Source organism: Ciconia boyciana, chromosome 1 (assembly GCF_034638445.1).
Source record: "Ciconia boyciana chromosome 1, ASM3463844v1, whole genome shotgun sequence".
Classification (NCBI taxonomy): Eukaryota; Metazoa; Chordata; class Aves; order Ciconiiformes; family Ciconiidae; genus Ciconia; species Ciconia boyciana.
Window position 1 is genome coordinate 143856420 of NC_132934.1, and position 22035 is coordinate 143878454.

Below are 22035 nucleotides of genomic sequence, written 5' to 3' on the forward strand. Positions count from 1 at the left end.
GCCAGACTACATAGGAAAGAAAGAATTCCTGGAAATTAATTATATTTTTTTTCTTTAATTTTCCCTTCTCTTATTTCACTCCTAGCTGCTTCTTAGGAGTTTGTTCAGTGCGGAATTGGTCAGTGAGGACCAAGGAAAATGCTGCTGCAGATGCTTTTGGACTGAATTTTTACTCTCGGTCAGCCAAACAGGCTTGTTTCTCTGCCACTGGATCCAGCTTCCCCAAAGGAGTCCAGGTCATGTAGGAGAAGAAGCGGCTCGTAGTGGTCCAGCAGGTTGGCCACCTCAGCTGGCATAGCTATTGCTGCTTTCAGTGTCTCCATTAGAGCTACAAAAATGTGCTGGGGCCTTCCTCCAAACATCTTCGGATTCATTTGCTCATTCATGGGTGTATTTTACTGCAGCTGTAGTAAATGCTCCCGCACGTGCCGCCGGTCAAGGAGCTGTGAGCCCCGCATGGTGACCTGCTCCCTTGCCTTCAGTGAAGGGGGACGGGGGTTCAAGCTGGTATTTGGCTGCTGCCGTCAGGCCTGTAATATTTGTGTGTGACAGCCTGCAGGAGGATTTCAGTGCCCGTCAAATAATTGAGGACATCTGCGTGCTTGGCATCAGGAGCTTGGCATCATGGCAGCAGTCACCAGGAGGCACTGTTACCTGTCTCCTCTCACGCTGGCCCGAGACTTGCTTCGCACCTCACTAGCTTTGCAACAGCAGGAGCTGTGGCAGGTGTAAAATTAGATTTTCTGAGGTGGTGAGGGGGTCCTCGTGGGAGGAGGGACAAAAAAGTGAAACGCACAGGGAGGAAAACCAGGGAGGGAGGGCGGGACCTTCACTGCGTTCACGCAGGGGAGGTGCGTTTCAGCTTCCAAATTCCTCCCACCCCTCTCCTCTGGTTGCTGTCGTGGCAGGCTGTGGGGTGAGGAGCAGCAAGCAGTGACCCCCCCACCTTCACGGGGGTGACAGGAATCAGTGAGGCTGAGCCGCTTGCTGAAAACAAGTGGCTGGGTGAGCTAAAAGCAGAGGTTGTCTTTAGGCTGATTGCCCACCTCCAGCATAAAGCAAGGTAGGTGCTGCAAAGGTATTCCTAGCAGCTGTGTTAGCAAGGGCTTCCCCACCAGCACGTTAACTGGCAAGACCCCAGAATAGGCTGGTGCTGGGGCTGCGTGTTTCCCCCCGTCGCCACTCCATTTGGCAAGCTGCAAAGCCGCAAATGCCCTGGTCACAGGTGGGAGAGAGGGGAAAAGGCACCCTGCAGTGCTGCCTGCAGCACTGGTGCCCGGTGATGCAAACCAGGACCGATGAAGGGCATCCCTTCCTATGTAAACGACCAGGTTTTTACCCCCATTTGGGACAATAAGCCTTATTCTAAAAAACCCATAGGTTTAAATCCCACTAAATTTGAGAAATCTAAGTGTGTAGAGCACCTTCTAACAGAATCCTGTTAGCAAGAACTGGACTGAATCCAGGGTGACAAGAGAAAATGGGACTGGGAGAATAGAGAGGAATAATAATTGAGTGGGGGTAAAAACATACATTAATGGAAGCATTTATTTGGTGGAACAGCTATTCAGAGTACCTAAGAGAACATCCTTTCCTGATGCATTATGTACAAATGCCTAAATTGGTATTACATCTGGGAGACATACTAAACACTGCAGAAAATAACTTTTTTAAAAAAGTATTTATGGATGAAAATGCATAGTATTTACTGAGATGAAAATAAAGACATTAAAAGATTTCTGACATGTAAGAAAACTTGCTGCTTAAACATATATAATATATAAATTTAAAAAATAAATAAAATGGGTTTGTTCTTTACCCATTTGGCCTTCTTTCATAAAAAAGGTCTTCTATTCTTCTCTGGAAGAGTAATTTCAGAAGAGATCACCAAATCCGTCCTACTGCTGTGGTGGCATTAGCTAACAAAACAGGGGAGATGCCCAAGAGCGAACACTGCACGCTGCCCTGCCAGCCCTCTGCTTGCTCGCTTCCCGGGGTGCTGCGTCCAGCTCCGGAGCCTTCAGCACAAGAGGGACATGGAGCTGTTGGAGCAGGTCCAGAGGAGGGCCACAAAAATGATCCGAGGGCTGGAGCACCTCTCCTACAAGTACAGGCTGAGAAAGTTGGGGTTGTTCAGCCTGGAGAAGAGAAGGCTCTGGGGAGACCTTATTGCGACCTTTCAGTACTTAAAGGGGGCTTATAAGAAAGATGGGGACAAACTTTTTGTCAGGGCTTGTTGTTACAGGACAAGGGGTAACGGTTTTAAACTAAAACTAGATTTAGACTAGATATAAGGAAGAAATTTATTACAATGAGGGTGGTGAAACACTGGCACAGGTTGCCCAGAGAGGTAGTGGAGGCCCCATCCCTGGAAACACTCAAGGTCAGGCTGGATGGGGCTCTGAGCAACCTGATCTAGTTGAAGATGTCCCTGTGTATTGCAGGGGGCTTGGACTAGATGACCTGTAAAGGTCCCTTCCAACCCAAAGCATTCTATGATTCCATGATTCCCTGTCAGCCCAGGCTCCTGGCAGGTCCCCTGTAGCTGCTGGATGCCTCGGGCTCCCTCTGTGAAATTCCCCCTTAACGTGACCAGCAGCGCTTCGCTGTACAGCAGGAGAGCCTACATCGCCTGCCATCTCCAGGAGCGGCTCCTGGGCCCCGCTCTCTGTCACCCTGCGGCTGCTGCCTTCTGCAGAAAGAGGCGATGCTCCGGTTCAGGAGCATCATGCAGCCACATGCAGCAGCCTCGGGTGCTGCCCAGGAGCTGGTCACTCGACGCTGCAAACATTTGAGATGTTCAGGGCTGCTCCTCTGGTGTGTATCTTCTTCAATTCTTTACTTCCACTTAGGAGGATACACCCCACTTCTCAGCACAGGAATGTCAGACAGCAGCTCACTTGGATGTGTTTGTTGCCTTGAACTATGTTTTCCTTAAGAAACACTGCTTACCTTAGAGACGCTGCTCTGGCTCGCAGGTCTTTTTGTGCTTTCTCCCCCCTCTCTAGCAATGGCATTGCAATTATTCAAAAGCTTCTTACTGAAAACTTCTTACTTCCCCTCATACACAATTTGGGGAAACCAAAAAGCACACTAGTGCTTTCAATTTTGTTTTGTGTAAGACTTTTATGATGTGCTGTATGCTTGATACAGTGATAACAGTAATCCAGTTAGCCTATATTGCCAAATTGAAGAGTTTGTTTGGGGTTATAGAAGCTTTCACTGGCATTAAACAGTCTCCACTTTGATCCCGTTGTTTATTATTGTGCTGCAAAGAGTTTCAACAAAAGACACAAATGAAGATCTGCAGATGCATTCCTGAGAGATGCAATGGAAATGAAGATATGCCAAGAACTTCCTGAGAGAAGAATTGCACAACTGAAAATATATTTAATCTGGAATAGATACACATCACAGTTTTATCTGGGGCCCGAAAAGACTGCTATTTTAGAACTCAGATTGCAAAAACCACAGAAGAGTGTATGCTGCTCTCTGCCAGAACATGATTGCAACTTCTTTGGGAGACAATTATTGGCCCTAAATACAGCTCAGTGTGAACAGCAAGAAAGGAACTGATCTTCCTTGGCATCAGAATACTCCAGCATATGAATGTCTCTGAATTAGAAATACAAGGTATATGTAAGTGCAGGGGCCCTTCACTCTGCTGGACTACATTTCTTGGGCTTAAAAAAATTCTTCTAAATCTTCTTTCCCATTTGCATTGTTAAAGGAAATGACTGAAGACAATACAATAAACATTCAGTCATGCAGCAAAGAAATATCTGGACTGAGAGCAAAATTCATTGTTGCCTGGGTCAAGGGTAAGTACAGATGAGTTGACAGAGTCTGCAGTTAAAAACTGAATGGCAAAAAGACCCATAGATTAGCTTTAATCTGTCTATGTAAATTTGGTTTCCTCTTTGCAATAAGTATTTGCATTGTTGATACATTCAGTGCTAACACATTCTATGTACGTTTTCTAATGGTGTTGGTGCTTTTATCAGCTGTATATCGGCATGGCCCGTCATGCTATGTAGTCCCTAGTATCTGAAGTATATGGCAAAGCATAGCACAGCAGAAAATCAAGCTGGTGCTTTGCATCTCCTCCCTCCGGGCACTGGCCGTACAGCCTCACCTGCTGCCCAAAGTTTGGCCCTAGGTCCGTGTCCGCTGCCAAGGAGCACCAGCCACAAAAGCGGCTCCGTGGCCTCGGCTGCGCCCCGTGGGAACCCGAGCCATGCCACAGCTGGAGCGCTGCGGGTGTCCAAGCCAGCAGGTTTGCATGTGAGGCTGCTGCTCCTCTGGAAAGCTGCAGCTGAGAGAACAGCTGCCACAGCAAGCGCCCTGGACGGCTCTCCTCCCCAGCTGCCTGGGCACTCCTATAAAGGCTTCCCGAGCTGTCCTGCTTCCTTCCTCGCTTCTTTCCCCTCCCTGCTGCCCTTGGTGCTCACTGCACATCCAGAGGTGCTGCACCCCTTGCACTCCCTCTTAGCTGGCTCCCCGCACCGCCTGAGCATCCCAAGAGCCATGAGTGAACCGGGTTCTTCCCCGAGTCACCCCGAAGTACCTTCCCTGCCCTGAGTGGGAGGGTTTTGCACGCACAGGTTTGCAAGCAAAAGCAACGAGGACCTAAGGAGCAAAGCTGTAGCCCCATGAGGATGTCAGTAAGCGTGGAATCATTCCAGGAGCTGCAATGGTTTTACTCCCACCTCGGCAGAACTGGGAACACAATCTGACCCTCACTTCTTTTATCTGATGGTCCGCAGGAATTACAAGATTGAAAGTACTGACTGATGCTTGTATCATAGGAGTAGGATCCAGGTTTCTGATTTGAGCTGCAATACGTTTGGAAATATGCACCACCTAACCTCTCTCTCTCACACACCACTTCCTTTCTGCAAGAAATAACACTAAATCTTTTTGTATCTTGCTGAAAGGATTTCTTAGCAAATGTGCAGCTGGAAAAATAAAAAATCACCTTTTCTGGGTGTAACTGATGTACAATTAATAATTAATAAACAGTAAGATCATCTGCCTTTTTTTTCCCCCTCATTTCTTTTTCTTAAAAAGAAGGGGAAAAAACAGATTTCTGTTGAGACATGGATGACACCTTTAAGCAACGGTGCATGATAAATTAAGAAACTGGGTGGAGTGCTTCCTTCCTGTAATCTGTTTCTAATCAGTGAGAAGTTAGAGACAAATAGGATGACTTACATAATGTCTGAAAAACAACCTTTTTACACTAAAAAAAAAAGAGGTTCTCTCACCTCCCAGATGGGCCTAATCCTGAGTCCTCTTAAAGGCCTGGATGACTGTCCCCCTGCCTCAGCAGGTGGAATTGCCGGTGTTGGCCAGTTGATAACTCCTTCACCTTTTGTTTTCTCTTCTTGTTCAGTAGGCAGGCTTGTTTCTTGCACACCTAGTGTTGGGGGTAGAAGTAAACGTGTCTTCAAGGGATTCTTGGTGGCAGTCAAGACTTGACAGCATCTGCTTACCCAAACATGAGCGAATATATTTTCCCAGCAGCTGTGTGATCCAAGAAGGGGTCAGAGGGAAAAAAACACAACAAAAACCTACAGGGATCCCACCATCCTGTATGAGACAGCCACAGCCTCATTTTTAGCCCCTGCTGCTCTACAGCTGATGGCTGCTCTGAAACATCTACTGAGCATATTCCAATTTGTCACATCCTACATCTGGCAACAAAAACAAAAAAAGGCACTTTCCAAATAGGTGCAAAACAAAACTGCAACATTTTAGTTGTTAACAACAAAAAGCAAAAACAACCCCAAAGCATTTTAAAGCTATTATTTTTAACCACAGAAAAATACTATGCTTCTGTAAGATGAGTGTATTGACTTTTGCAGGAGCTGGCCATTTTCCTGCCTGTTTTGTCCAAGAGTTGGAGAGCATGGTTACAAGGAGCTAGGAAGCTGGGCAGCCTGAAGAAAGGCTTTCCCACTTGCACATCCTTCATTTGGAGTTGGACTAGATGATCTTTAAAGGTCCTTTCCAACCCAAACCATTCTGTGATATATCCATGAGCTTGGTTAATCAGGGAACAGGCAGACAGGAAGCATTGGTTTCCTGCCAGTCTGCCCACCAGTCACACAAGTGTCTGGGTTGGTTTGAGTTCTGGCAGGAAACAAGCTTTGCTTGTGGCTAAGGTAACCAAACAACCTCGATGACCACCAGTGGGAGTTTTGCTGGAACCTATATGTCCTAGTAACACAGTTTTTGACCAAAGCCTTGCCCCTATTGACTTCAGTTGGTCAGTCCCCAGGTGTTTCAAGGCATGCTCCCAGAAACTGAGACCCAATAATATGTCCACTTTGGGAAAACTTTGGTTGAAGTGGTCTTACTAGCATCTCCTAGGAACTATGGGGCAGAGGACCAAGACAGAGTTCAGTTCTGGGGCAACACTCAATTGCTTCAACCATAAGAGTGTAGAGAGACCACCGGACCACTGCCTTCTGCAGAACCACAGAGATTTGTCTCTTGAGCTGACCCACTCTTTGGGAAGGCTTCAGAGAAATGGGTGTGTGGCCATGTCAGCAGAGAGCATTGTGCCTGTCTAATCTTGGGGGCCCAGCTCAAGCAGATGCCTGGAGAATGGCAACAAGTGAGTGCATTTTCCTCCAACCCAAGTTATCTGAGCTTCTGATCACTCTGCTTGTCTCTGTCTGGGAGAAAGTTCCCTCTGCAAAATGCAGTAACCCAATGGACTAAGGTCTGGATCGTGCCTCCTCCTAACCCTTTTCCCACAGAAATAACACTTGAGGTGCCCAGTCTGGAGTCCAGTCCTTAGTCTGAAATTTAAATATCCCTTGTTGACTTGGGACGACAAATGCCATCACTCCAAATGTCCCCCCCTTCCTTCTTCTTCCCCAGATTTATATGCTGAGCATGACATCACGTGGTATGGAATAGCCCCTTGGTCAGTTTGGATCAACTATCCTGGCTGTGTCCCCTCCCAGCTTCTTCTGCACCTGGCAGAGCATGGGAAGCTGAAAAGTCCTTGACTAGTGCAGCAACAACTAAAGCATCTCTGTATTATCAACACTGTTTTCAGCACAAATCCAAAACATAGCCCCACACCAGCCACTATAAAGAAAATTACCTCTATCTCAGCTGAAACCAGGACAATCTTTAACAAAGAGAAATGACAAACAGAATTAGACTTTACAGAACTGGTGGAAAAATACCTTCAATAATTAAATACAAAGGAAGAAATTCTGATCCCTGCTTTATTTCTTTTTTGCCTATTTAATGGCCCCTTTACACTGCCTGGGAAAATTAAGGAGACCCACTTATGTGGGGATCATACCCTGAAATGGAAATAATAGCAAGGGGAAGTAACTTTTAAAGTCTGACTGAGTATCAGGATTATCAAACTGAAATCTGCCTAGTCGGGGTTACTCAGACCAGCAATCAGTCAGCAAACACGCAGTTTTCTAAATGATTTCAAAAGCAGTTCTTAGTTTTCTCGAAGCTGAGTCAATTCAAGCTAAGGCTCTAGCGGCTTTGTGCTGTGCAGGTGGTTTTATTCAGAGTGAGCATGTGTACTGCTGTACTTCACTGCAGTCTGCAATGGAGGCAGTGATCAAAACTGCAATGACAGGGTGGTCAAAACCATAAAACCCCTGGCATATTGAGGATTCGGGATAAAAATTTCAAGAATTTTCAATGAATCAAGAAATGTGTATTTTGTTTTGAGCTGATGAAAATTTTATTTTCAGCCCAAATACATCTTTTCATTTGGGAATTTTTTTCTAAAAATGTCAGTGCTAGGTTCACAGGGGTGCTGTGATGTGGCAGCCACAGACCTGGAAGCAGAGCTCTAGTGCTTCACGAAGTGGGCTTTAGTTTCAGCTGCAGGAAACTGAGGCACCTCTTGGTTCTCGATCCAAGCATCACCTCCCTCCCAGGAACAGCCAACAGCCGCCAGACTACAGATTCATTCTGCACAGAGAGCAGTTAGGACAACACAGAACAGGAAAGACAAATTCTGCATCTGGACTTGCGCTTTGATGCATGCTACGGTGCATCTGATGAGCCTGGTTCTTCCCGATTTGCAGGCTGTGCCCCCTGCCTACTCCTACCTAAGGGCTCTTTCCCCTTTTTCCTGCTCCCTTGCTTCTCCCTCCTCCTTGCACATCATGGAGTATTCACTCCCCTCTGCCATCTGACATCACTCTCCCTCTCTTTTTTCCCAGACTTTTTCACATCCCTTGCTTGCAATAAGGTCTCACCCACCTGTTCCCACTTTGCCTCCACACAGCACGGGAATCCTTGCTCAAACTGCAAGAAAAACACATGCCAGGAGTCTTGTGTGGAGAATGCCTCCAGTTTTGCATAGAAACCAAAGGGCATGTGTGAGTGTGTTTGGAAGGCGAGGAGATGTTGAGAATCTCAAAGTCTTGAGACAGTTTGGTTCTGGCGTGTAACCAGGACACTCACCTCAATGTAAAAAGCAGGAAGTTTCCCTGGACGTGATAGAACAGATATAGGTTGGAGAGATCCTGACCCCAAACGACACTGCAGTCCAGTGACTAAAATGCTTCCCCAGGAAGTGGAAAGCCCATCTCAAGCAAAGCAAAGACCCATATCATGTACTACTACCGTTGCTACCGAATGAGGCAGCACTCATTTCCTATGACAGAAATTTCCTATGCTGAAATGAAAATAAGTCAGTTTGAAGACACTGAAATGAATCTTTTTAGGCTTTGAGTTTTTTCCTTTCATTTTCTCTTGGACAAAACTATGTGAACTTGCAGTTTTGGGGATTAATAACTATCAGTTGAAATGTTTTGACCCTATGAAGGCTGTGCCATTGGACAAGGAAGCAGGTCACACCTCCTTGTGCAAGGAAAAACTGTTAGGTAGGTTTTCCTTCTCACCATACCACCCCTTCATGGGCCTAAGACATCTGGATAGTGAATCTAACTTTACAAGTAATTGGCCAAGATTATCAGCTTATTCTCTGGAGAGTTAAAAGGAATGTCTTCTTTCTGGAGAGCTCCACAAGTGGTTGCATGTTAGCACTGAAATGGACAATCAGTCATAACTGCGGTCTGGAGTTTCATCAGATATGTAATGGCATCATAGCACAGCCAGCTCAACAGCATGGGCAAAAATGAGTTTTGCCACCTGGACAATGAGTACCAAAGTAATGTATTCGTCTGTCCTTGTCACTGTTGGCATCACAACTCAGTTCTGAGCTCTGGAGGTGGGTGGGTGTCAGGGAGCTTGGAGATATCAGACTGACTGTGAGGTGGGGGTCTCTTCTTTCTTTTCACTGGTTGCCTGCCTCCCCTCCATCCTTCTGCAAAGCTCACCTTGCTGTGGGACACTTCATGCCATGGTGATCTTGCCTGCCCAGAACGGACCAAGTACCTGAGCCCTGGAGACCTGCCCAAGACCTCCCGGTGCTGGATGGCAGAGAAGCAGAAGTCTCCCAGCATACTCTCCTCCTTTCCTTCCCCTCTGCTATGATACAGGATGGATGTCACCAGACTCTCTTCCCTCCCCTCCATTCTGCTTGCCCTCCTTCACAGTTCTGGGACTCGTTCTCTAAGCCTCTCTACAACCTTCCCTCACTTCTCCAGCCCTCCCAGCTCCTCCTTCTTTCCATACAGATTTACCTTTCCGTCTTCCCACTCCCAAAGCACAGGACTTCTTTCTTGAGGTTTCCCACCCTCCACCACGCTGTTCACACTCCCATATCACTGTGCTTGCAGACCCCTCCACCACCACCTGTGCAAGTGCTCTCTGCCTCCCAATGCACCTCAAGCTGAGATGAAGAACCCTTTAGGAAGAGTGCAATGACAGCTTGCCTCTCTTGCTCGTTTTCATGTCACAGCTAACATCGTGCCATGTCCTTGGTTAGGAAGTGTTTAGGCCTTCCTCTGTTCATTGACTGCAAGGCTGTGTCCATCAGAGGGACCCAAAGCAGGTCCTGTATTTAGCCTGCAATTGTGCATTACCCCAGACCCTCCTCAGCTACCGAAGAGAAGCTGGTGTTTGCTTCTCTGGGAATAACATTGCTGTTAATAATAACCACATTTAGCCTTAGTGCAGCTCCCCAAGACCACTTATTTTTTCTCTATTTTCATGCAAGCAGTTGGTATGTCCTGAGGCTGGGGAGCTCTCAGGGCTTTGTGCAAATAAGATCCCCATCTGCATCTGCTTCTTCTGGGAACCAGGAGCCAGAGTCACATTCAGGTCAACCTCAAGGTTGACCCTAGAGGAAGATCTCCGCACTGGAGATATACTGAGGAGCTTTCTAACATAACTTTTTAAAAAAAGGAGTCTAAAATATTACCAGAGTAGTCTAAAATGTCTTACACAAAAGTCATGTCCCTGTCTCCCAGCAGAACATAGTCAAAGTACAGATTCTTGCGAACAAAGGCAGGAACCCAAATACTCATAGACTGCTTGAGATGGCTCCAGGGAGGACTAGCAAGATGAACACCTGACCCTACCGAGCTCAGTAAGAAGCTGACTATGGACTTACAGAGGGCTAGAACTTCACCCAAAGGAAACTGATCTATAAAAATTCATAGCATTGCTCATAATCATTCTGAAAGACATGATTAGTCTTCAGAGTGATGCTTTCTTAGCACCTAATGGCTTTGTGAGGAAATATTAACATGGCTAAATGAGTCCCATCACATTGATTATCTTGTAGTAGTAGTAGTAATAATAATAATAATAATTTAATTATTAAATAACTTTCTTTTCATTATATTATGTTATGATATACCATAGTATATTGTACAGCAGCATTAATTACTGCTTGCACTCATTATATCATATAATACTCCAGGACTGTCAAATTTCATATTTTTTAACCAAAAGTAAATGCCGATTCTTTTGTTCTGAAAGTTCCTTTCCTCAGCTTTAGAGGGGAAAGATTCTTTAAAAATGTTAGTGAATAAAAGTTGTAAAATTTTAAATATCCTTAAGGAAATAGCCTTAAGGATCAAAAAGTGGAAAAAAAGCTCTATTTCTAACCTGCTATATTTGAACTGAAACAAGATTGTTGTTAAAAAATTAACAACCTAGGAAGCAAACCAAGTCTCATTAGTTTTTAGGAGGTCTGATTCAATACTTTTTGCATGCTTTGAGGTTGTGAGACTGAAACTCCTTCCTGTTTACCTGTAGGCTCATGGTGAGGAGCAAGTTTGGCAGCTGACAAAGACTGACAGTTGATTCAGTTTTTGTATGTGAAAGTGAGAGGAGTCAAGGCAAGAACTTGAGTCTCTGCCCTGCAACCACGTTTAATGAAAAACTCCCCCATGCTTCTGCATACGAAGCTATATAATAAATAGGCCCTAGCTTGAGGAATCACCCGAATGCTTTGGCCTCCATTCAAAAAAAACAGCTAAGCACCTGCTTACACCAAGGATCCTAAGTATCCCAGTTATTTTTGTGGTAGACTGAAAGGATGAACATCAAGTGCAGATCACACTCCTCAGTGTCTCGCAGGAGCATGCCTCGGGAGTCATTATTACAGGAAATAATCCCTAGGAAGTCAATGGAAGAACTTAACTTCAAGAGAATAAGAATATAAAATTCTGATTGCATTGAAAATTATACAAGCTTATATATATAGCAAAAGGAGCTGTTACTTGGCTGTTAAAACTCCCAGGTACAGAACCTTGCAAAGGTCTGTTTCTCTCCATTGCCTGTGTTCCAGAGTGCCTTGAATGACTAGCTCTGGTGTAGACATCTGTAGTGCAAACGCCCAGAGCTAGGTGAGAAAACCCCACCCCGTCTCAGATAACCCAAACACAAGGTCTCTCCACAGGCTCAGAAGCTCTGCAGGCTGCAGGCTGAGGTACCAGATCTGCTGTCATCCGGGGGAGGGAGGACGCACCCCGCAGTGTCTGCCTGCCCAGAGGAACCTGAACCCTGTCCAACACAGGTGCAGCAGTGATCTCCGCACAAGGCAGGGTGGCTGTGGGCCGTGCTGGGGAAGGTGGTCCTAGCCACCCTCGGTGCAGTAATCCAGAATACTGGCCCAGGCAGTGGAAGACCCTTCAGTCCTGACAGGTTCAGGCTCCCTATTCCCATTTTCTGGGATAATCCCCTAAGCACACTGCTGGGATGCATACCCTTTCCAGTCCTTTTGGTGAAGCTGGACCACTCTGCTGAGAGGAATCCAAGATCTGAGTGACCAGGTCTTGTAAGTAGTAATAATCTAAGAAGAAACCTCTTTCTGAAACCCACCATCCACCGAGAGTGGGACAATGCTGAGCTCTGGTCCTTGTTACTAAAGTCGTTTATGTAGTTCATACAAAGCCTCTCCCATGGAAAAGTCTCTGGAGCACAGGCTTGCTGATACATCAAGTCCTGCTTTGTCAGCTCAGCTGTGCTGAGAAGAATGGACTAGATCCCTACCTCTTCTAGCTTCTGTGGACTTTTGACATGCTTTATGCCCAAAACACAGATTTAGCTCTTCTCAAGAGAAGACTAAACCCAAACCATCATAGCTGGGTGCTTGAGCTATGAAACTGTTGTATAAAGGTGCATGTTGGTGACATTTCTATTCTCTCTTCCTCTACCAACATCCCAAATGCAGGGAGTGACACTTCCCTCCCCCATAAGTTTTTTTAAATGAAAGACACACATGCCTAGGTGAAAAGACTTCAAGGCTGTGGAAAGGCCACGTATGCACATATGTTCAGGGCTTGTTTTCTAAATCATAAAAAAAGGCGAAGGGTGCAAAACACAGGTCTGTCTTCAGTGTTACAGTCTGCATTGTTGGAAGTGTTTTCTTTCTCAGCCTACTGTTTTGGTGGGGGGAATCCACTTTGGGGTACCAATCCCCCCTACACCTGCACGCAGGGAGCCCGGGTGCCACCTTGGGTTCAGCGTGCAGATGCCCGCTCCCCAAAGGCAGCCTGTGCTCCTGCCTGTGCTCTTGTGTGGAACTGGCCTTTACTAGCTTTCAGGCTAATGGCTTTATATAGTGCTCAGGCTCAGAAATGCCTCTCAGTTGAACAGGTACATTCAGCCAAGGGAGACGGGCTTTTAGGGGCAGAAGGGTTTTTACGCACAGAGGACTAACTCCTGATGTTCCAGCATGCCTGACTTCCACCTAGAGATCCCCTATGCATAAAAGTATTATACACCATATGTACATCGAGTGCCTGTCTAGACTGCAATGGATGCTGCTCCTTTAAATAACTTTTTTTTCCTCCCCCTCTGTTGGGCACCGCAACACTGAAGTCATGTTGAGAATATTGCTCTAAGCCTCTTCTAAAAATGAGAGTTAGGCACTCAAGCCATTACTTAGTCATTTCTACACTTCATCACATAAGCTTCACTCAACAGTAAAATGTACTTGGCCACAGTTACGCAGAAGACACTGCAAATTCTCTCTTCCATGGAGGTGATCAGAGTAATCTCTTCTGGCCACCTGCATATTCTCAGTGTGAAACAGAAATCATGTGTAGGGCATGGCATTAGTTACCAAACTGCAGTGGAAGGGTAAGATGGATTTTTTTACTGTACTTGAAAAAGTGAAGACATTAGAAGTGAGGAAGGAGTTAATCGTTGCAAAACACACGGTCATTTCCTGAGCCCTGTGGTTGGATGAGTACAAACTTTCAACTATTTCTAATTCTTCTCTGTCATTTAAGAGGCTTTCAAGGTGCAGTGTACATCCCAGACCAGGTAAGGAGTACAGCTTTTCACTTCTTGATTGTATATTCAAAATTGTTTTTCAGTGGAGTCAGACTCAGTCAAGACTGATCTGTTCTCCCTCCTATTATTTACATCCAAAGGGAGAACAAAGTTCATTGCAATCCAAGAAGTACATGTGTGTCTTTGTGCCAGATGACTGTGAGCTGTAGAAATAAAGAGCGAGCTGTATGGGTCAATAATAGAGCAATGATAATGAAGAAGTTATGTTACACATAGTCAGAAGTCAGAATTATTAGAGCAAATACTGCAGTAAAAGAGAAAGAAAACTCTTACCGCTCATTTTAAGGAGTTCACTCTGCAGAAACCACTATCAAAATAAGGGGTTCTCAGGTGCAGAGTTTGCTTTAGTAAGAAGAGTAGTAAATATCATAGAGTGTCTTCAATGGTATTTTTAAAAGGAGGAAGAATGAGCTTCTACATATTGGGGGAGGAAAAAAAACCCAGATAATTTTGGACCAGTTTTATTTGTAAATCTGGACCTGATATCTATCTTTAGCTATTGCAGAGTCACGTACTGTAGTCATCCTGAGACTGTTCCTGAGGTTTGCAGCAACCAGACTTACACACAGAAGTGACTGTGGAACCATATCATAAAACGATATAATTTCATGGGGTCTTTTGATGCATAAAAACTGAACTCAGACAGACGGGCACCAGAAGGAAGTCTCGCAACACAGTGCACTCTTGCATACTGCATTTGTTGTCTCTTAATAGACAGGGAGAGAGACTATTTGCGTGAAGGTTTTTTTAATAGTTCAGAAACAAGCATAAAATAGCCATCTGTAAGGCAGTTATTGTGATAATGTCCTGTCACCGGGTTGCCCTACAGAAAGTGAAATTGTACGTGCTGTGAGGATCCCTGGGTGAAGTCATACACTGGAGATTCAGGTTTTTGGCATTTGCTTTTTTTAAGGCTTTGCTTGTAATCAGTTTTAATGTTTGGACATTGGCTCCTTGACTGTGCTCATTGTTTGGTATAAACACTTTCTGGATTTTATACATAGTGGTCAGGAGAATCTAGCTAGGATTTGCAAAAGCATTCATTTGATTCAGACCTGTAAGTCCCATCAATGTTTGGACTTCATTCCTAAATCACCTCCACCTTACTTGTGAGATTGCTACTGGGGTAGCACTTGGACCTCTGTAATGAATTTCACCCTTAAAAGACTCCATGAGCCACAGAAGTTTTGTCAGTGTCATCTACAGATGGGGAACTCAGATGAATCCCAGTTGACACCAGCCTTGTGCCCTGGTTTTCGCAGCTCCCCAGTGCAGGTGATCTGATCAAGAATCCCAGGTCTTCCCTTGCAAACAGCTGTACATCAGTTTAGATGCAGCCAGAGAGCACGTCACTGTTCTGCTAGGGAAGAGGCTATGGCATGGGTAGAAGCATTTGCATCAGCCTTAGTCCTCTCAGTTTGAGTATCGATGCTAAGCAATTTGCTGTTCCTTAGAGCTCTGTATGGCCTCAGCTGCTAAATACTTGCAGCCTGTGCTATAGCTTGCTAGATGAAAGCTGGCTGAGGCGTGCCTACCCATCCTGCAGTCACATTTCCCAATTACTGCATAGGCACAGCTCAAGGGAAAGTACTCAGCAGCTTTGTGTGGGAAGAGCAAACTGAACCCAGACCTCACCTGTCGCCAACCACTGCTTCTGCCTTCAGTTTTTAGCATCCCCTCAGGTACATTTCTTGAAAATGCGTATTCACCTTCTGTCTTTCAGGGTGGGTTTGGGTCCAACTCAGATGCATCTGCCTCTGCAGACACTTTTGCTCTCACTGATGACTGTAAGCACAGAAAAGGTCAGCTAGGGCGATTTAAGATGTTTGCTCTCAGTGCTCTCTTTCAGCATGAGTATCTCTGGTGTGGAAAAAGGGTGTACTCCTCAGCTGTCTTGTCGGAGGGAGGTGTACGTTATATGTAGCAGCATAACAGGATGGAAAAGAAACAAACCCTAGAAAAGCCATTCCTTGTATGGTAAATGTGGCCTCCCCCAGTAACTGCTGTGTTCTGGTCGAGTGGCTAGAGGGGAGAAACCCAGCAGCCCACAACCCAGCCTCAAGAAGTTATCCTGCGGTGGGCTCCCTCTGTCCTGTGCAAAAATGAAGAGACACCACAACTATTTCTCAATGTGTTTAAAAGATATGGTGGTGTTTTGCACACATATTGCCACCTAACAACTTTACTTCATATTTGCATAGTTTCCAGATAAAGATTTGTTTTGAAGCAAAAGTCCAGGGGGGTTCACTGCTGACAACTAATGTTGCAAAGCCTCCAAATGGACAGAAGGATGTTTTTCATTTCAGGCATATTTATTGACGCTGTTCTCATGTTTTTCACAGCGTGCAAAATGAGCTTGAAAATGGAGCTCTCCTCTGAAAAATTACTTTATAGAAATGGGAGCATTTGGCCTTTGACTACTGCCTCAAAAATTCCTGGATTAAATGAGCTCATTTTATAAGTAAATGTCTTTGGGACTGTTGTTTGGGCTTGTTTACTCTTGCAGCCAGCTCTCGAATGGGAAGGTCAATTTGGTATTCCTCCTGGGCTTACTATTTATATGCAGGAAACCTGAGAGGGACTCTTAGCCTGAGAGTTAGGGTTGTTATTTTAAAATAGGTTTACAATGGGTAATATAATCCAATTTTTGTCCAAATTTAGGTGCTAATCAATGAGAAATATCCCACAGGGTTCGTTTTCTACATCTTTTGAATCTGGTAATGTCAGTTTGATCTGGTCTCTTTTCATATATTTTTGATTGGAAGCCTTCTGTCCTTACTGAAATTTTCCATTTGTAGTCTTATTTTTCAGTGTTCTTTCTCTTTCAGAGAAAGAGAGAGAGAGATCTGTACACACTTCTTGCAACAGCTCAATTTTTTAAAATGCTGGATCTTAGCTTTCATTGATATCCTAGCAGGGAGATTCTGCCTTTTTGCACACAGACTGATGAGGGACTGTGTTCTTCAGGCTGGGGCAAGGCATCTGTAAGCTTGTTCATCAAGAGCTGCACATTTTTGTCACATTTTCACACTACTGCATGAGGAATTCAGGCTCAGCAGCTGGTGAATGGAAAATAATTTTACCCTCACATCCTTACTCTCCCAACGGCTGATTAAGTCTTGAAATATCAACAGAAATTATGCACCGGTACGGTCATGATGAAGCATCTAGGGTTACTTATTACCAGATACACTGCACCTGATCTGCAAAAATAAGAAGGGAAAATATCAAGTCACCAAAAAGTATGTGCTCTTTTATCTTCTCTTCATCTTCAGATGTGGATATTATGCCTCTTTAGTAATCCTGAACAGGTATGTTTTACAGCTAGTGAACTGTGTTTTAAAGCTATGAAAGGCAGCGTTATCAGTGCTTGTCACTGTTTGGCATTATCTTTAGATGTGCTCCTTTTAAAAATTTTTTTTGGTAGGAACTGATTCTTAAAAGATTTTTTTCTTTGGTCCTTTCTGCAGCTCTTACTCATAGAGGAAACCTGATCTGCTGCAGCACGGAAACATCAACGGTGACCACGGCGAGACAAAGTCCTTAGGGAGCTGCCTGTAAGTCCGATCAACATTTAAGATGAAAAGTTTTGCATTTTCTTTGTCAGGATGTTACATGCAGAGTTTAGCTGTATGAGGCAATTGCTGAGGCAATAAGGGAATATTCAGGAACACGAGCCTCCGCTTTGAGTAGGTGAGTAAGCACAAAGAAAGGAATCATCTTGTGAAGACTTTTTCTTTCTTTTTTTTCCCCCACAACTTCTCAAAAATATGATCAGTCTTTGAGACTTTCTAAATTGTGACCAACTGAAATCCTGTTCTCCCAGGATCCTGGGTACACTGAGTAGACCCCACTTAGGGGCTACAATGGTTCAGCAGTTGAAGGCTGGGAGAATAAGCCTGTCATACTTTTGTTACTTCACCTTGTGACAGTCAAGCAGTGCAGGGATCAATGGGAAATCCTCCTAGAGCACAGGGGGTGGTGAGAGGTAGGGTAGAACCTGTGGATATGCAGGAACAGAAGTAGTGAGGGAAAGGAAAAAAAAGAGAAGAGGAAAACTGGTAGTATGAAATCAAGGCAGACGAGGACAGAGGGCGGTGTGTGGACAGCGGTTGACGGGAGAAAGACTTTGGGTTGCATGCTACAGATGACGTAAGTGGGTTTGTAGAGGACAGCAAGGCGTGATCCTTTCAGCTCTTTTTCTCAAATACTCTGGAGAAAAAACTGAAATATCCGGGTCTCAGTAACCTAAACATAAATCTTCAAGGCAAAGTAGGTTTGTCTGCACCCTCTAGTGGTCTAGACAGAAAATACGTTTTTACCCGACTAATTTTGCACTACATCCATTTGCTGGGACCGGTCATACTCTGGTCTTTAGCTTATTTGACACATCTGTAATAACTGTTCTCAGCCTCTGAAACATGATGGCTGCATCCAAACTCCTTTTTGGGAATGGTCTTTGGTCTATGATAACTCCTGAACTACACAAGATGGTTGTGTGGGGCCCAGACTTGTTTGAGGGAGCATTAGTTGGTGTGAAACAAAACTGTGCCAGAACTGTAACAGCCCAAGGAACTGAATTTCATAGCCTGAGCCCAGGTTCTGACAGCGTTTAATTTACTAATATTGACATACCCTCCATACAGTAACGTCTCCCTTGTGCATGTGGTATAGTCCTCGGTCTCCTAAGTGTAAATATTACAGAAGAATACTTCCACACAAAAAAATCAATCAACAGCCCATTCAGAGGGAGACCGTTGCCTGTCTCCTTGATCAGCTCTCATCTACTTGCTGCTGGAGGACCCATGCTGACTGAGGGATAGGACTACAAGAAAAGGCAAAGTAGCCTTGTGATTTTAGTGATGGAGTGGTGTCCTGGGAAATGAGATTCTGCCACTGATTCTGCCTGAAAGTCTTGTGTGATGCTGAGAAAAGGGCACCTCCATAAGAAAAGGATACATGAGAAATGCCTGAAATGGCGCTGGGGTGGAACTTCAGAGCTTCAGCTCCAAGTGGGGACAATTCTCATACAGCCTCTGACTACTGGGGAATAATACCCTAGTAGTTGCTTCTCATACCATAAGATAGCACTACTTAAGATAGCAGTATTTAAGATACTTAAGGACAAGTAGAGAGCAGATATCCATTTGCAATCATAGAGCAAGTGGATTTTGACAGGCCTGAGAGAGCTGGCCCAGTGCCAGTAAGGAGCATGCTTAAAGCACATCAGTAAGACTATGTTTCTCTTTAGAAATACTAGTACTTTCTTTTCAAACACAGTCAAAGACTAGGAAATAGTGTAACTCCTCCTCAGAGCGCTCTCCTAGAAAAAAGAGCATGCACATTCAACACTCTCTTTGAAAAGTATTTAAAGACTTATCCACCTCCTTCCTTACTAGCTAGATAGTATGCTAGCTACCACAGTCTGCGATAATTTACACCTGGCCAGCTGAAGCTGGAAGAGGAAGCAGTGGTCGTTGGACAAAAGAGGAGCAGATGCCTGAAATATCGTTCAGCTAGAAGGCAAAAGACCTCATCTCTAGTCTCGTCTTCAAAGACACCTTTTCACATTAAGTAGTCACTAGATAACCCCAAAGGCCAATCTAAAGAGTAGATATCAGGCCATGTCCACTGCCTTACAGCTGATGACTGCCCCTGTCCCTAGGCTAGAGAATCTCTTGCCCTCCTGCATGGTGTTTTCATCTTTCTCTGAGTTGTCATGTCTATAATTTTTTATTGCGCATCTTTGATGTGAAATATGGGCAGTACCCAGCAGCTTTGTGGTTAAAACAATCTCCTGCTCAGATAGTAAGTCCTATGGTCAATCTTGGGAGGCAACTTGAGGCATCTATTTCCTGACCTTAACTGCTACTCTATCATTTAGACAAGGAAGTGTTTCTCTTCTACCAACCATCTTAAAAGACTGTAGCAAATCATATTCAGTCCCCAGAAAGAAAAGGCAACCAGGAATTTTCATAAAAGGAACCTTCTTAAAGAGGTTCAAGGCTCAGGTCTCCTAGTACCTTTCCTGCGAGAGAGAGGATGTTCTGTGACACTCACTTTTTTTTTTTTCCCCCCAAGTTTTCATTTTTCCAAGGCTCATCCATAGTCTCCTCCAGATGGCCTATGTGAGTGGCATGTGAAGAATGCTGATTTCACACTGTTTCTCATCATTTTGCTGACTATTTCAGATCCCATTCTGAGACACCTAAGTCTTCATTGGTGCCTTAATCCTTCCAGCCATGTGATGCTCATCTTACAGAGCCTGAAATCCTGTTTCAGATCTGGCTTCAAGGGGTTAAGCTTTCAGAAACAGGCATCAACTCTGAGTTCCTCATTTTCAAATGCGTATTAAAAGACACCTGGGTCTGACTTGCAGAAGTATTGAGTACTCACAGGTCCAGATATAGTCAATAGAAATGTGACTTTGAAACTGTAATATTTTATGTAATGCCAAATGCTCTTAGAGATCAGGTCCTAGGCAACTCAGGGCCTCCATTCCTCATTTTCCTGTTCATAATATGGGGTTAAATAATCTTCATATTACAGGAAGGCTGCAAAGAAGAAATTTGTGGGTCTTTTTGAAGCACTTTGGTGCTACAACACTGGATGCCACAAAAATGCCCACAAATAAATTATTTATTTGGTATTGAGGACAAGAGTTTGAACAGTGCACTGTACATAGGGTGTAGTGTCACTCATTGACCAATGAGGAGAAAAAAAGTCTAATTCTTTCTGATGGGGTATTTTGCCTTTGGAGAATTGATGGGAGTGCATTGGTTCCAACAAAGGTCAAATGGAAATGGGCAGGCTTAAACTTGTCCATTTTCCAGCCAGGTGACTTGTAAAGTTTCTTGGCAGCTGGGTTGATTGGTTCCCTTCAGCTTGTTGACTTCCAGCTTTTCACTAGTAGGATCATTAAACTGCAAAGCAACCAGGAGAACTTGCTGATGAAATTCTGTCTGCCAGGCTCTTCAGCTGTTTATTTGTCCAGGCTGCTAGAGCAGTAACCTTCCTGAGGTATATGAACATTGTGAGTATTTTGACAAAGAAGGAAAAGACTAGATATTTTCATAAAGGACAACTTCTCCTCCCCTCAATCCCAGGTCTCTGCAAAGCTGATCATCTCAGTTACACAGTGCTTAAATAATCATTACACTGATCAGAGCTGTTGTGGTCATTAGAAATATATAGTTAGTCAAAAAGTTTGCAGCTTATCCATGATTGCAGCTAACAGAAGTTGGCTGCTAGTACAAGAATGTGAGACTGAGTTAAGCAGGAGCAAGATCAAGCCCTTAAGCTGAACTAAACACTGCTTTGCACATTGCATACAACATCTCTTTATCAGCCCAATTCATGAGCTAAATCTGTACATGCTTGTCAAAGAAAATATCTGGAACCCACTCTTTCACATGAAGACATGCCTTCTCAGTCACACATTTCTTTCGTGGATCATAAAGATATCGTTAACACCTCTAAGACCATGAAGAATGAAGTTTCCTGCTAGATGACTGGCTTTTGTGATCTCAGCAATTCTCTGCTGTGTAGATACATAACCTTAAAGTCCGGTCTTGGTGGATAAAATAGCCTCACAAACTCATCACTGAGATGTTTCAGGTTCAGCATATGTTAAACGTTTGAGATTTTAAATCATATATACTTGTGAAAGTTTTTTTTCAGCTTTTTAAATGAAAAGTTTTCTATCAACAACACTTCTCAGAGAAACTAACAGGACATGGTGCGGTTTTACATGTTACAGTAGGCTGAAAGGTTTGCTCGAGTCACATGTCTATTCCTGATAATGTTTGTGGGCTGTCTTACATGAGTACATGATTACCCCCACATGTGAGAGGCAGAGATCACAGCCGATCTGGATATCAATAACATAGATGGTTGGTCTACCCTCGGCTTGAAAATGTTTACACTGAATGGGGTGGATTCTCAGCACCTCCCAGCTTTTGCTGCTGCAGTACTGCAAAAATTAACTTTGAAGTCTCTCACAGCAGTGCCTGGGGATCACTTTGTTATACAGGGAACGTCAGCATGTGGAAAGATTATTCCTACGCCAGTTAGCAATAGGAGAGCAGAGAGAGACAAATTGTACTACAGAAATATAATCTCCTTTGGTTGTGCCTACTGTTCTGGCTGCTCTAACTTGTCTCTGGGACTAGTGCAGTCAAGTAAATAGGTGGTCAGAAGTGTAGAAGGGAAAATAGGTGGTCAGAAGCATCTTTGCCTACTTCTAAAGAGTGTTGGGGGCACCTGGGGATTTGACTTCCTCATGTCTGAAATAAAAAACGTAGTGTTGCAGCTTGCCATTGC

The 22035-nt window shown here is 44.4% G+C and overlaps 1 protein-coding gene across 3 annotated transcripts in view; it reads left to right on the forward strand.

Annotated features, from left to right (window-relative positions):
• Positions 1–13638: 13638 nt before the first annotated feature.
• The window catches only part of P2RY8 (P2Y receptor family member 8), a 36765-nt gene continuing 28368 nt past the window's right edge, over positions 13639–22035 (forward strand). The window contains exons 1-2 of one of the 3 annotated variants that reach the window (XM_072849553.1): positions 13639–13683; positions 17184–17270. The gene's annotated coding sequence lies outside the window, so the exon portion shown is untranslated. Of the gene's footprint in view, positions 13684–17183; positions 17271–17382; positions 17407–22035 lie in introns of those variants that run through there. The other 2 variants (XM_072849554.1, XM_072849555.1) reach the window with 2 other exon arrangements.